At 41.3% G+C, this 13864-nt stretch overlaps 1 protein-coding gene across 2 annotated transcripts in view; it reads left to right on the forward strand.

Moving 5' to 3' along the window:
- The first annotated feature begins 9181 nt into the window (after positions 1-9181).
- The window catches only part of gli3 (GLI family zinc finger 3), a 93423-nt gene continuing 88740 nt past the window's right edge, over positions 9182-13864 (forward strand). For both annotated transcript variants that reach the window (XM_023395088.2, XM_023395089.2), the window contains exon 1: positions 9182-9640. The gene's annotated coding sequence lies outside the window, so the exon portion shown is untranslated. The remainder of the gene's footprint in view (positions 9641-13864) is intronic.

Here is a 13864-nt window from a genome sequence, read left to right on the forward strand (position 1 = left end):
TGGGTGTGGGGGGGGGTCATGAGGGTTGACTTGTTGTTGCAGAGAGCTGCTAATACACAGGCAGACTGCTCGTATACTCCATGCCTAAAATTCCTTGTTCCTCATTATCCCCCAGCTCTGAAGTACCGCAGTAATCACCACCAGGGAAAACAGTAGAAAGTAAAAAAAAAAAAAAAAACCTGAGCAGGTCTGAGCTGCGTTGTGAAGAATGTGAAAGACTCACAAGTAGAGCAGCACCTGTGGTTTGGAAACATCCCATTCATCTTTCTGCACAGGGGGAATTGTGTGTGTGTGTGTGTGTGTGTGTGTGTGTGTGTGTGAGTGCATGAAGGAGATGTGTGAGAGAGAAGAAGAGGGATAGAGGGAAGATTAGGTGGAGTCTATGAGTAATAGTAGAGACAGAGTAAGCATATGTGACCCATTGACACTGACCGGGCTGCAGTCTGCTTTCAGCTGGCCTATGCTCTGGTTCTGGGGACCACAGGAAAGCCTCAGGGACAGTGGCTTATATATCAACAATGACCCACTGGCTTTGAGCACCATTTTATTCCATAACAAGTCACAAATAGCTCATAGTGAAAGTTAGGGGTCTGGCCCATCTGTGAATATGAAACATATTGTGAAGAAAACAGTAAAATAATGCATATAAGAAAAGGGAATGGAAAAGGAAAGCTATCTTTTATCCAGACAAACAGGATCTTCATACCACTCCGCCGCGTAAAAAGAAATGTAATAGAACTTGGACCTCCACAATTCCAGCCCAAACAGGGAGCTTCCTATCATCCGCCATCTCTCCCACAGCTAATATTTCACTTCAGCTCCCGGGCCCACAGAATGAGAGACGTTTCCATTTCATGTCAGTCATTTCCAGGCCTGTGTGTTACCTGTGTGGTGATAAGTGTTTGACTGACTGGGAGTGTCGTTAGTCACTGTCCGGCTCAGAGTGACAGCCGCAGATTGACGCTGATGATGAGAGGAGGAGAGGTGTGTTCAGGGACAACAGAAAACCATGGGTGATGTAGGAGGAAGAGGGAGGGGGGGACGACAACACACATTTACACACGTACAATGACAAATACAAAGCTAATGTGCAAACATACCAAGCAACATCAAGGTGGATTAAATGAGAGGGTGTTTCGTCTTTTGTAAGGACCCAATCAAGCAACATGTAGGATCATATACCTTCTTATACATTGACAGTTCAGTATCAGATACTTTATAGGAAAATGTGGGATACATAAAATATAGTTTTGCCACCATTTTCCTGGGTGATCACGCTAAAAACCATAAACAGGAGATTTAAGTTATTGCATCTGACTTGTAATCAACAGAATATTTTGAGCTGAATCCAGCACTTGAATGAAAGTATTGGGCCTCAGAAACTGAAGTTATTGCCTCTATGTCAAAACCTTTACATGATTTCTCTCGTTGTGCAACACGGAACAAACATTGGTTTACAAGCGTTTTTCTTTTTTTCTTTTTTTCCAAATCAGGATTAATGTGACGGTGACATGTACTTGATTTAATTTGACCTTTTCACTCACTTATCTTTGCAGCCTCCACACTACGGAAGGTGCAACCGACTCGATGAGGAGTCTGAACGTGGATCCTACCAAACACCTGCCACAGCAAGGTGGGCGGATCACCTTTGTCCAGGTAAGTTGGAATTCATTTTGCCAGTTTACTTTAAGGTTTTATACTTGTCAATATTGAGTAAGTAAGAATCTGTCTGTTTTTACCTGCAGTTATAGTTGTTGTATTTTCTTCTTCCCTCCAGTGTTAAAATGCTTCGGTCGGCCCTCATGTCCTTTACTTCAGCTCTGTTTGTTCAGGTTGGTTTGTTGAAAAGAAAACTCTTGCAGTTCAGTTTCTGCTCAGTTGTGGGTTTCTTTTTTTTTCTATTTTTTAGGGCTCCGTTTAGATAAACCTGCAATGTCTGTTTTTTTTTTTTTTGGCCACTTAGGGGCAGTAGAAACAAGTTTTGAACACAACATTGACCTTTCATCTTCTTAGCAAACAGCTGCATATTTCGACATCCAGCAGTTACGGAGAAACAGTAGCATTTATTTGGAGCTGTGTTTGCAGCCATCTGGCGAATGAAAGTCCAAGATTGGCTGTCTTTAAGCTCTGCTTTTGGTCTCTACCATCTCTGGAGGAAATACCTGGCTCTTTAAAATGCTCCATTATATTCAGCAGCTACTAACCAAGTCTGTCTGCTGTTTGGCTTTAAAGGAACAGACGTATTAGAGACGCATAAGTCTGCTGGGCCGCTGAATAAATCTATAGCTCATAGCTGAACCTCATTTGCTGACCCCTGACACGGCAGGAGGTGATGATGCAGACGACGGTAAAGAAATGCACTATTTCTGTCTTTCGAAGACAAATCACAACATCTTCTGTTTGCTTTCACCATTAGCCTCACTATGGGCCAACCTGGGGGTAAAAAAAAAAAAAGGAAATAACATAACACAACAAGGCCAAGAAGTTCAATCTCTGGACATCTCTGGAACATGTTTTCACCCTCACAGTCTCTACTCTCGCTTTTTACCTCCTCTTCCAAAAGCGAGGCAGTAAGCCGTGAGATGGATGGGCTGAGCGTTGCAAGGTTTCCAAAAGCGAACAGAGTCTGACTGCTGCTCTACCTGAGGAGCAAAAACAAAAGAGTCCTCTCTACCTATAGGACTGTGGGAGTCGAGGCTTTGATCTGGACCAGAAAGAGAGAGTAGTTTGATGAAATATTGATGCTTTTTTTTTTTTTTTAACTGTGTCCTGTGGGAGCTCAGTCTGCTCTCAAGATGTGTGTGCTGATCCACAATACTGCTCCGTGCCTCGCTGGATGAGAATGGACTTGACTACGGGAGGCTCAGGGAGTCTTATTGGTCCTAATGGGTCTAACGATGACCACCCCATTCCGGGCCCGACACGGTCGGGGACTTTTTTTTTTCTCCTTGATCAAAAGAAGACGCACGTTTTATCAGTCGACATCAATGGCAAAATACAAACATAACAGCTGTGTTTTCTGACAACGAAGCCTGTACATGACTGAAATCTTTATGTGGTGTTGGATGGGTTGAATTATTTTTCCCCTTGAAATAAAAGATGCAACAGCTACAAATGTACATGTTGTATGCTTAACACATACATTTGTAACTGGAGAATGCCACCCAGAAAATTCATCTGTGTTCATTTAGCCCAGAAACTGTAAGAATAATAATTAAAAAAAAACTACACTTTTCAGAATAACATTTTAGTTTGAACTTTCAGATTTCAAAAAGCATCTTGAAATGAATAAACACGTATCAACGCAGGAAAATTTGCTGCATATGTTTAAATTGACAGTGATGCTTTTTTTTTTTTTTTCACATACTAAGGCTTTGCTAAGTTCAGTATCAGACCATGTAATATGATTTCAACTGGGCGCTCAGAAAGTTTGATTTGAGTTTGTATGAAAGTGACCCACATTCTTCAAGCAACAATGATCTCCGTGCAAGGAAAAAAAAAAAGAATCTGAATATTGATAATTGCCTAGAGTGCTTTTGTCTGAAAGTTAAGAGGCCAACACACTCCAATCAGACTGGAAAAGAGTGTGAAGAATGGGGGGGGGGGGGTTTATCACTCTCCCATGCTCACGTTCATACACAGAGATAGACGGCGGGCATAATGACTTCTGTGGAAAAAGCAGAATGATTATTTAAACTTAAAGGAAGAGGAGAAAGAGGCAGAGAAACGGGTCGAGCAGGGAGGAGGTGGTGGTGGGGGTGGGGGTCTTAGGAGGAGCCAGGGGCAGGAGATAGTCTGGGAAAGGTCTCGCGTTAAAGTGGAATTAACATGCCTTTCCATTGGAGTCCATTAGATAATCATATTCATACCACACAAGGCTCCAAACCCTCTCTGTTTCATTATTCCCTTTTAATCCAGCCTGATAAGGGGGTGCAGGCATCGTGGTTTTATTATGTCGTCATTTGGAATCCACATGAAATCCCCACGGGATGTTATCACAGGGAAATTGCTTAAATAGCCCAAGTGGATATAGTTTTGCGTTTATTATTTCTGACGGATTCAAAATAACTGCAAATATCCTCTTTTTTCCCCCTGATTATTGGGGGCTGAGAGTCTTATCAGTCATTCACACTAATGGCCCACTCAAGCCACTCGATACCTCCGGCAGGGGGAGAGGAGGGGGGGTGCAAGGAGGAAAAGAGCGGGAGTGCTGTGTTTAGTGTCCTGTACGTACATGTGTGTACAGGTAGAGTACATGTGAGGAAGAGAGGAGGGGAAAACCAGCATGAGGGGAGAGGGAAGGAAAAATTTTTGAAAGTGTCTGTACACAGCTTAAGGATGGATAACACTCTCACACACACTCGTGACAGTGGAGCACAGATCACTGAAGCTCTCCTTTGTGGTGTGTTTGTTTGGTCCCAAATCACGGGTGCCTGGCAAACAAGCCCGGTGTCAGGTGGCTGTAGTCGTTTGTTGGTCAACACACTTAACCACTCGTAGTAGTGAGATTAAGAGCAAGCAAACAGTTGGGAGTAAATTCTTCAGGGCCTTTATCAGAGAGTGACGGTGCAGGCACACACAGGAAATATCAGACTTATATTTTTGGTCGCCTATTTTCACTGAACCGTGAAAACAATGTATCTCCAAATTTGGTGATTTTGAATTTAGGATGAAATATTCAATTATGGATTGAGGGCTATTTCTCAAGCAAAAAAAAAAAACCCCAAAACATTTAAAACCCACTGGATTATCTGAAATATGCATCACCACAAAGCTGAAAATGTCATCTCTTCTCTTAGCCCACAATGTTACAGAGATACGTGGTTTTCACAGGGCGGCCACCGGGACACAAGGACATCCAAGATCAAACGGTGTTAAAGCGAATTCTTGTGGCATTTGTCATCTTCTTTTTGGTTATGAAATTTGTGATTTATCACATAATGGAAACATGTTGATTATTATACAATCAACTGACGTCTCTTTTTGAAATTTCAGCTTAAAGGTCAAATCACCTCTAATGCCACAGTAACCAGACGGCAGCGGTGGAGAAAGTACTCAGATCCTTCAACCAAGTAAAAGTAGCTATGCTGCCATAATGTACTACATTACAGTACTACAAATAGTCACTTCAGTAAGGTATAGATGTATCAGTGCAATAAAAAATACTAATAAAGCAGAGAAATGTCACCCTGTAAGTGTCATACTAAATGTTATACTATTAGATGTTATATCATTTGATTATTATTACTGATGCATTCACTGTTGTAGTTTATTTCATATTTTGGTAACTTCATCTGCAACGATGCATCATATCTTTAAAAGCTTATTGTGTGTTTTGGGTATAAAATCCGAACTTGTTGTGGAGCAGCAGTATAAAGCAATCTGTACTTCAGTACCTGAGTAAATGCACTTAGTTACTTTCCACCATTGCAAGGTTTCTGTGTTCTGACTTAGAGATTTGTGTTTCTGAGATTTCTGCTCTCACTCCGGTGCGGTGGCGCTGAATGGACAATGACTTTAAAAGATGATTTGCCGGTTGCTCTGCCTTCCTTTTTTTCATTAAATAGTAGCAGCGCATGAAACAGACAGTTCAGGAAACACGAGGAGTGAGAGAGAAGCTATGACCCAGGCTGGTGTCAAACTGTGAACACTGCAGTTGAATAGTATGCAGCTACAGGCCACCAGATGCCCCGCGCTCGCTTCTCTCAATAATCCACAGGATAGTGTCGACACATTTCAACGAGAGAAAATATGTGTTGTTGTAGTTTTGGCAAATTAAACCACTGAAGTGTTTAGCTTTCTCAAAACAAATTGCTCCAAGCAGATTAAACAATCTAGGTTTATAAAAATGTCATGTTTAAATAACTGAGTTCTTTAATAATATGTGCAAAGTAACAGTGTATTTGCTCAAATACTGTACTTTTGTACAAGTTTACGCTTCATGTACTTGAGTATTTCCATTTTATGTTACCTGTTACTACTTCTCCACAAGATTTCAGAATAAAATACTTTCCTTTCAACTGTAACTTTGCATATATAGATTTTACATTTTACATACTTATCACTAAATAATGACACATTGTTATAGAATAAACTACCCAATAGTCTTTTAGTAAAAGTCAAAATTATCTCCACTTTGATTGCATTAAAATAGTAATCCAATAATGTGTGTATATGATAAGCATCACACTCACAGCTGCATGATGAGTATTTCTCTTCATGAGGCCGACTTGAGGTATATTTTGCCTGCTAAAACTTCCTTTCTTCTACTTCTGTAAAAATTTTGAACACAAGACTTTCACTTGTAATGGACTATTTATATGTTGCTATACATCCCTTTATGGTACAAATACAGTGTCTCTGCTGTGAGAATCACAGGAGCCTGTGTCATTCCTCTGCTCATGCAGCCAGTGCATTTCCAGCGGTCACATCTGTGTGGATATAATATGCTTATTCTGCCGTATCCATTTCACAGTGACATCTGTCCAGCGGCGAGGAATTAAAGGCAAAAATCCAAATGCCTACACAACATTCTGCCAAGTATTGATTTACTGTTACTCGTGTAACATACGTGGACACACTGAGCGCTGCATATTATTTCAGTGAGATCACGGCTGAAACTGGAAACACGCTCTATCAGTTGGTCATTATTTGAAAAATAAGCACGAGACACAGATGTCGATCTTCAACGCGCAGGCATTTTCTTTCATACTCTTGATTCTCGCTCTGAGGAAAACTGACAATATTTGAGCGAGTGAGTGAGTGAGTGAGTGAGTGTGTGTGTGTGAATGTGTGTGTGATTGGTGTGCCTGTGTGTTTGTGAGGTTGCCTGAGTGTCTACCTTTGGTGAGTGCACCTCCCTGTCTGTAGATCTCAGGGTCTGGAACAAACAGTAGTTCCTTCTTAATTGGGGTGAGATCTGGGGCTTAAAGGGGGCCAAGAAGGGACCCGAACCCCTTTCTTTCTCCTCCAGAATCGCTTTGGCTACAGAGGTGCTTTTGATGTGTGCTTTGGCTCTGCGAGTCCTACTTTGGAATATGTTCTTGGGAGACCAATGGTTACTTGCCTCCAGGCAGAATCTCAATCCCTAGGATCCTGGCCCTCTTTGATGAAATACTTTCGGGAGCCGCTAACCCTACTGATGCCCATGTGCACCCCCTCCCTCTTCCTTTACCCTCTTGTTCTCCCCCCGCCCCCCTACCACCACCATCACCACCACCACCACCTCACCCCCCCTAACCTACCCAGCCCTCCGTTTCCCCCACCCCCCACCTCCACGTTCCTCGGATTCTCTTTGAGAGATTCATAACAAGGACTTTATCTCTGTGTAGTCCAGGCCAGATGAGCACCGCCTGACAAACTGACAGGAGAATTAGTCGTGTCTTACAGAGCATCTTTGACTGTCTCCTCTCCCGGCTCGACTTCCTGTCGTCACGGACACAAGCATTTTCATTGTATTGACACTGGTTCATATCACAGCTCACACTCCGTCACTGTGCATTTGTAGCTTTTCTGTATTTGTTATTAAACCTTATTTATTACGTCTGTTTTTCCATTTAAAATCATCAAATATCAACTCTTGTGCTTTTATTGTGACATTTTATGGGCAGCGAGGAAAAACCATCTGTTTCTTATTTGTCATTGATGAACAGAGATGACATTTGAGTTGACTCAAAACCACGTCCCGCACTCAAATATTTAAAATAGCTGTCCGCAGAATGACTTGAGTCAACTCTCTCAACTTCCAAGAATCCATCTTCATTTCCTGACACAATCAGAGTGAAACATTTGGGGGTTTATTGATGACAAAGATGTTGACAGTAGTGACAGGAGATCTTAGCCTCTGATTGATTTAGAAACTAATTAGTCAGCGTGGACTTAACTGCCAGAATAAGCATCGGGAAAGTGATTATAAAACATCACATATCCTTATTTTCCACGGTATCTGGTTGGACATGTGTTACATACAGGATAAATTCACTAACTGTGCCTTGATGGATTTGACCTCTCGGCCACACACACACACACACACACACACACACACACACACACACACACACACACACACACACACACATACACACATTCAAATCCTGGTTAAACGATTAACTGGTGATCTTCCTCTGCAAACTCCCACCTCTTCATTGATTGAAACAGCACCTTAAAGACCTCTCTTACCACATCATTTCCCTGTATATTGATTATGTATATTGATTATACCTAACCCTACAGGAGGGCTTTCCTCAGCTTTAACGTAGCATTAGATATCACTCTGAAGGCTGAGCCCAGGAGACTACTTTAGCCCTCATAAATCCACACTTTCCAATATGTGAGTCAAATTGCTCCATAATGTAAATGTGTGTTTTTTGTTTATTTTAAAGATGGATAATTGCGAAACAGGCTTGATTGAATTACCTGGACAACAACAGTTAAAAAACCACATATCCCTTCGTAATTTCAAAATAAATCAACATATATGCCTGCCATATGATTCTTTCAAGCTAATTCATCCATACAGTTGTCATGTGATGCAGGATTTTTATTTTAACAACATAATCAAAATTAGGACTCTGTATATTTTGGTGGCAATCATTTAAATCGACTCATGCAGGCTGACATCTAACCACACACATGTTTAATTATTGGGATTTACGTAAGTTTAAACAGGGCAATATATTTCCTTATGCTTTTGTGAGGAGTGACTGGCAGCCTTAAATCATGCTGCACTGGATCTGTGCAGTTTTAGGCGAAACATTATGTCTTTTAATAAAGCGGGGTCATGGTAGAGTCCATGATGAGGTCACAGATTCATTCAAACACCTCACAAGCCAAGTTCATGGACAAACGAGAAGCAAACAAACAGGGAAATAACCTCAGACATGAAAAAAATAAACTGTATTTTCAGTAAAAACGTATATTTATATCAGAATTTGCCTAAAAATGAAATAAACTTTGCTTATCCAGGGTCAGATTGATACTTCTTTATGTGTTAAGAAGGCCTATGTTGAATAGAAAGGTGGGTAACCTGAGTTTAATATCGGTTTATGCTCCATAAGTTATAATATTAAGGACTAAAGTTACCGAAAGAAAGAAAGAAAGAAAGAAAAGAAAGAAAGAAAGAAAGGGGGTACACAAAATCAAAAAAGGAGGGAGGCAGTGAGTAAAGGAGGGAGCAATCCGAAGGGAGGAGTCAAGCGAGGGAAGGAGCAGCTGGAGACCCACACTTCGCCCTCTCTCTTCTCCTCGAAAAAGCGCTCTAAATGTAATAACAACTCTCCATGCGCTTCTCTGACGCTTCTGCTCTTTTCACGCACATCTGCGGTCTGCTATCGGCAGATTTTATCGGCAGGCTGATGGTGTCGGTCCGGCGGTGGTTGAACACAGCAAACTGTGAGAAGGAGGAGAAAGACAGGCAAGAGGAAAAACTCTGGCAGCGCCGTTTTGGAGTTGGAGTTGCAGCGTAAAAAAAAAAAAAAGAAAAAGAAAAGAGAAAAAAAAAAAAAAAGTCCCAGGCAACTCCAGAGGCACATCTGCAACTTAGGAAGAGGAGAAGAAGAAGAAGGAGGAAGACAAATCATTTATTTTCTGAGACGAATCAAAAGCCAGTCAAGAATTAGAGGAGGAAAACACCCAGAAAGAAGTAAGTACTCAAACACACAGGCGGAATAGACTTTTTTAAGTTTGTTGCGCGTATTTGTTGTCTGCTTGTAAAAGTTTGGAAAGGCAGAGCAGCCGAGGTTTCACATTTCCCAACGATGGAGTTTCACACAAGCAAAGATGTAGACGCGAAGTGGATTAAGTGCAAAGGGGGGGGGGATTTGGTGTGAAACAGCAGCTTCTTTAAACAGCGAATCTCGGATCCTAAAAAAGAAAAAAGGAAACCCCCCCCCCACAAAAAAACAGCCGCAAACGCAGCACAGACTGTGGATCCACTTGGTTCTGGGTGTGATTTACTCTCTGTGAAATGAGTGGAGGTTGTTAGAAACTTAACAAGTAGCCGACAGACAGATGTGCAGTTTAAAACTTGCATCAAGTTTAGCGTAAATGGGAGAAACTGGTGTGTATGTGTGTGCGTGTGTGTGTGTGTGTTTGGTGTGTTTTAAGACCAAAACACGTGCTGGGAGTTTTTCCTGCTGAAACTTCATGAACTTCTGTGGACGTGAAACTTTACTGGACCTTTGCCTAAAGAAACGCGCGTGGGGAGGGTGTGTGTGTGTGTGTGTGTGTGTGTGTGTGTGTGGGGGGTTTATGGGGGGAGACATGCATATTTATGTGCATGTGTGATCATATTTCAGTGTCTGTTATCGGTTGTGTTACTGAAGAAGGTTAATGAGGAGATACAGGGGCATGCTCAGACACTGTCTTATTTTCTTTTAATACAACCAAGCCCGTGGTTGACCCTTGACCTTTAACATGTAGACATAATTTCTTTTGCAGCATAACTTCTCATTTGTACATGGCTGCTGTTGTAATGTTTTCCAGTATCAGAACTAAAAAAGTCAACTTGAGGCCTTTTTTAAAAAAAAAATTTGGATACACACATGATTTTAGCAAGAAATATTTACACTGCAAAAAAAAAAAATAAGAGTCCATATTTAGCATTGAATTCATATTTTTAAGCAAATGGAAATTACATTCTGCCACTGAGGTGAAATTATTCTATATGTTTCCAGTTTGTGCAGAAACAAGTGTCACTTTCTGTAAACCTGACCTGAGTTAAAGCGGATCAGTCAGGAGCAGGAAATCTTAATCATATGTGATCTTGTTTCTTGTTTATAATGTGATAGACAAGTTTATTAATGATCTGGTTCACATAAAAAAAAAGAAAAAAAAAAAGAAAAGAGAAAAAAATATTTTAGGTCACATCAGCAGATCATAACGTGTTTGAAGGCATGTGCATGTGTTCAGAGAAATTTAAGCCCATTACAGTGGGGTCTGTAGCCCGGCAGGGGTCCATGTGGGGAGTTTTATGGGGCCCCAAGCAAAATGAGAAATGCCATAAATCCACTATAATTTAGTTTATTATAATGCACAGGGATTAAGATAATTTTAAAAAAGTAGATAAGAATGATTTATACAATCAGAGGTTTGTGCTTCTCATAGCCAGTCATTCATTTAAAAACAAAATCAACACTAAGAAAAAAAACAAACTCTCACATGGTCTCGTGCAGAGTGAAAAAAAAAGAAAGAAAAAATCTCTCTAACAGGAGTCTGTGTGTTCGTTTTGGGGGTGCGGGACATGAAAACGTTTGAGAGCCCCCCGAGCCTCCACATGTGCAGATATTTGTTTGAAACTTTCCCTCCTGTCCTCGCCAGCTGTTCCACATTTTATCTGCTTGTCTGCTCTCGGGTTTCACACAGACGACGAGGGTCCGAGGTGCTCAGCCATGCGGTGCAGCTCAAATCCTCCCTTCTTTTTTTTCTTTTTTTTTGACACTTGGCAAATTATTAACGGAGGTCTGGCCGCCTTGAAGACGGAGCAGTGGCTGAAAACACCAAATAAGATGTTTAACAGCACAAGTTCACACAGATAAAAATCTCCTTTGAGCTATTTTTATGAGGCAGTTCCATCATTCATCTTGGCTGTGGATTTGGCTGTGAGCAGAGTTTTCTCAGGTCCTGGTTCCATTTGTCTAATAAAATAAAAAAGGGACTGTCACATAAATTATTATTTAATATTTCCACCATTTTATTTATAATAACAAAATAACATTTCACAGGCCTCACAAGTGGAAATTAATCAGTGTCCAAATATTAACATAAAAAATAATACACAGACACATCAGGCCTTTAACCACTCAGACGTCAGGCCTAATATCTTTTATTCTAAAATGTCAACATATTATAACTATAATTTTATTTGTAGAGATTAAAATAAGAGGACTCCTACATTTTCTCCTGTATGTTTTGCATACGTTCATAAATCATTTTAAAATAATATTCATAATTAAAAATGACATACAATTGCCTCTATATCAGTATTATTAGAGGCCAAAATTAAGACAGCATTTTATTTTCAGTGTGCAGGCAGAATTTAATGATATGACATTTGCAACCAGTCTTAAATTAAGTGTGATCACATTTTCAGTGGCTGACTGATCAGACAGTGACTCACATTTTTCTGTTGTTTAATATTCTGCAGAACAATATTACACATAATGAGTGGCTTTAATTTCTATTTTTACACAGCAGAGGAGATGTCATTACATTTCCCAAATATGTTTTATAAAATAAACCACACAAAACATCTTCATATTATAAAAATATTTAACTTTCCATTTATAAATATACAAGAATATTCTAGGTGTACACTTGCCATTGGTGTACTGACGTCAAACAGGTGCACCTTTACCAAGAAGAAAGACTTGGCCTCATTATGATGCAGCAGCAGTGATGAATGCAGCAGTGTTTAAGATGCTAATCTGCAGGAATGAGATGCACAACTCGGTGCCATTCGCTTACTGTAGCCAGCACAGATGTATCATAGCCGCTCCCTGCTTCTCCAGCTCCATACGATAGGAACAGGCGGATAACGTTTCCCTCTTCAGGAGTCAGTCCGTCAGATAGCAGCAGCAGCAGCAGCAGCGTGCTGCTTTATCTTAACTTTAAGCACTCCTTTAAGTAAAATTATGCATAGCGACACTGGCCCAGGACACCTGTGACCTGGCAGAATAGGGGGCTGTCATGTTAATGCAGGGAGATGACATACTATTAGCTTTTGAGGTATGGCCCACTCCTCCTTTCTTTCCTTTTTTTTTTTTTAAAAAGGCCTTGCATTCACAGCTAAAGGCAGGTTCTGTCCTCAGGCCTTTTACACCCCGCAGGAAGAATACCTGTTATCAGGTTTGTATGCAAGAGGCCCTAATGAGCTGTGTTGTTGTGCTAATGCTGCGACCTGAAGCGCTCAAAGAGGTGGCACATGTTTTGTTAAAATGAGGGTAATGTGAAGGAAGCTGGTTTTTCCTCAGGATAATGAGGAGTGTGTGTGTGTGTGTGTGTGTGTGTGTTTTAGTGTTAGTCTGCTTGTTTTGCAGGTTGTTGAGGCTTGTGTGTTTTTCCCATTTTTGTGTGTTTTTTCTTAAATTTCATCTTTCTCAGGAGGTTAAAGGAATCACACAGAGGTGTATCACCTACTACAAGTTTGAATTGTTTATAATAAAACACACAGTAACCACCTGACCAGTGAAAGTTTGCAGTAATTCCCTGTGTAATATGATTAGCTGTTGCTTCCCTTGCATATAACTGGTGTAGTTGAATAGAAGGTCTCTCACTTTGATGATCTGCTACTTTGATATGTTGACATCAAATGAAACAGACACAGTGGGGAAAGAAAGAGGACAAGTCAGACAGAGGTAGTGATTGAGGGAAAAAAAAAAAGGCTGTGCATGAGAGTGAGTGGAAATGGGTGTGTGTGTGTGTGTGTGTGTGTGTGTGTGCTGTTGTGGTTTGCGAGGCGCGGAGGAGTGCAATGAAAAGTTGGGCTGAGATGGCAAACCTGAGGAGCGTCAAAACGTCTGGATGCATTTGCGTGCGAGCAGAGACAAGAAGGGGTCTTCGGGTGCGCGAGGGCTTCTCCTTGGCCTCCTAATCCCCAGGCCCAGCCATCCCTTCAGGGCATGCCTCAGATCTGGCTCTCTGGCTCTCCGGGCAGACGACCCAGCTCCGCCAGCAGATTTAATATGCTATGTGTTCCTGTTCCCCCGGCTCCCCTCCACCTCAACCATCATTGTCCCAGAGCGGGACCCCCACTCCCTGCTTCAAGGAGCCTGCTAAAGGCACCTTTCAAGCCGGGTGATGTCTTTGGATAAGGCGTATATGATAGGGGAAAGGGTGGGGGTGTGAGGGTGTGTGTGTGTGTGTGTGG

The sequence above is a fragment of the Seriola lalandi genome, unplaced genomic scaffold (assembly GCF_002814215.2).
Source record: "Seriola lalandi dorsalis isolate HSWRI2012SDOR001 ecotype SW California unplaced genomic scaffold, Sedor1 jcf7180002054956, whole genome shotgun sequence".
Taxonomy (NCBI): Eukaryota; Metazoa; Chordata; class Actinopteri; order Carangiformes; family Carangidae; genus Seriola; species Seriola lalandi.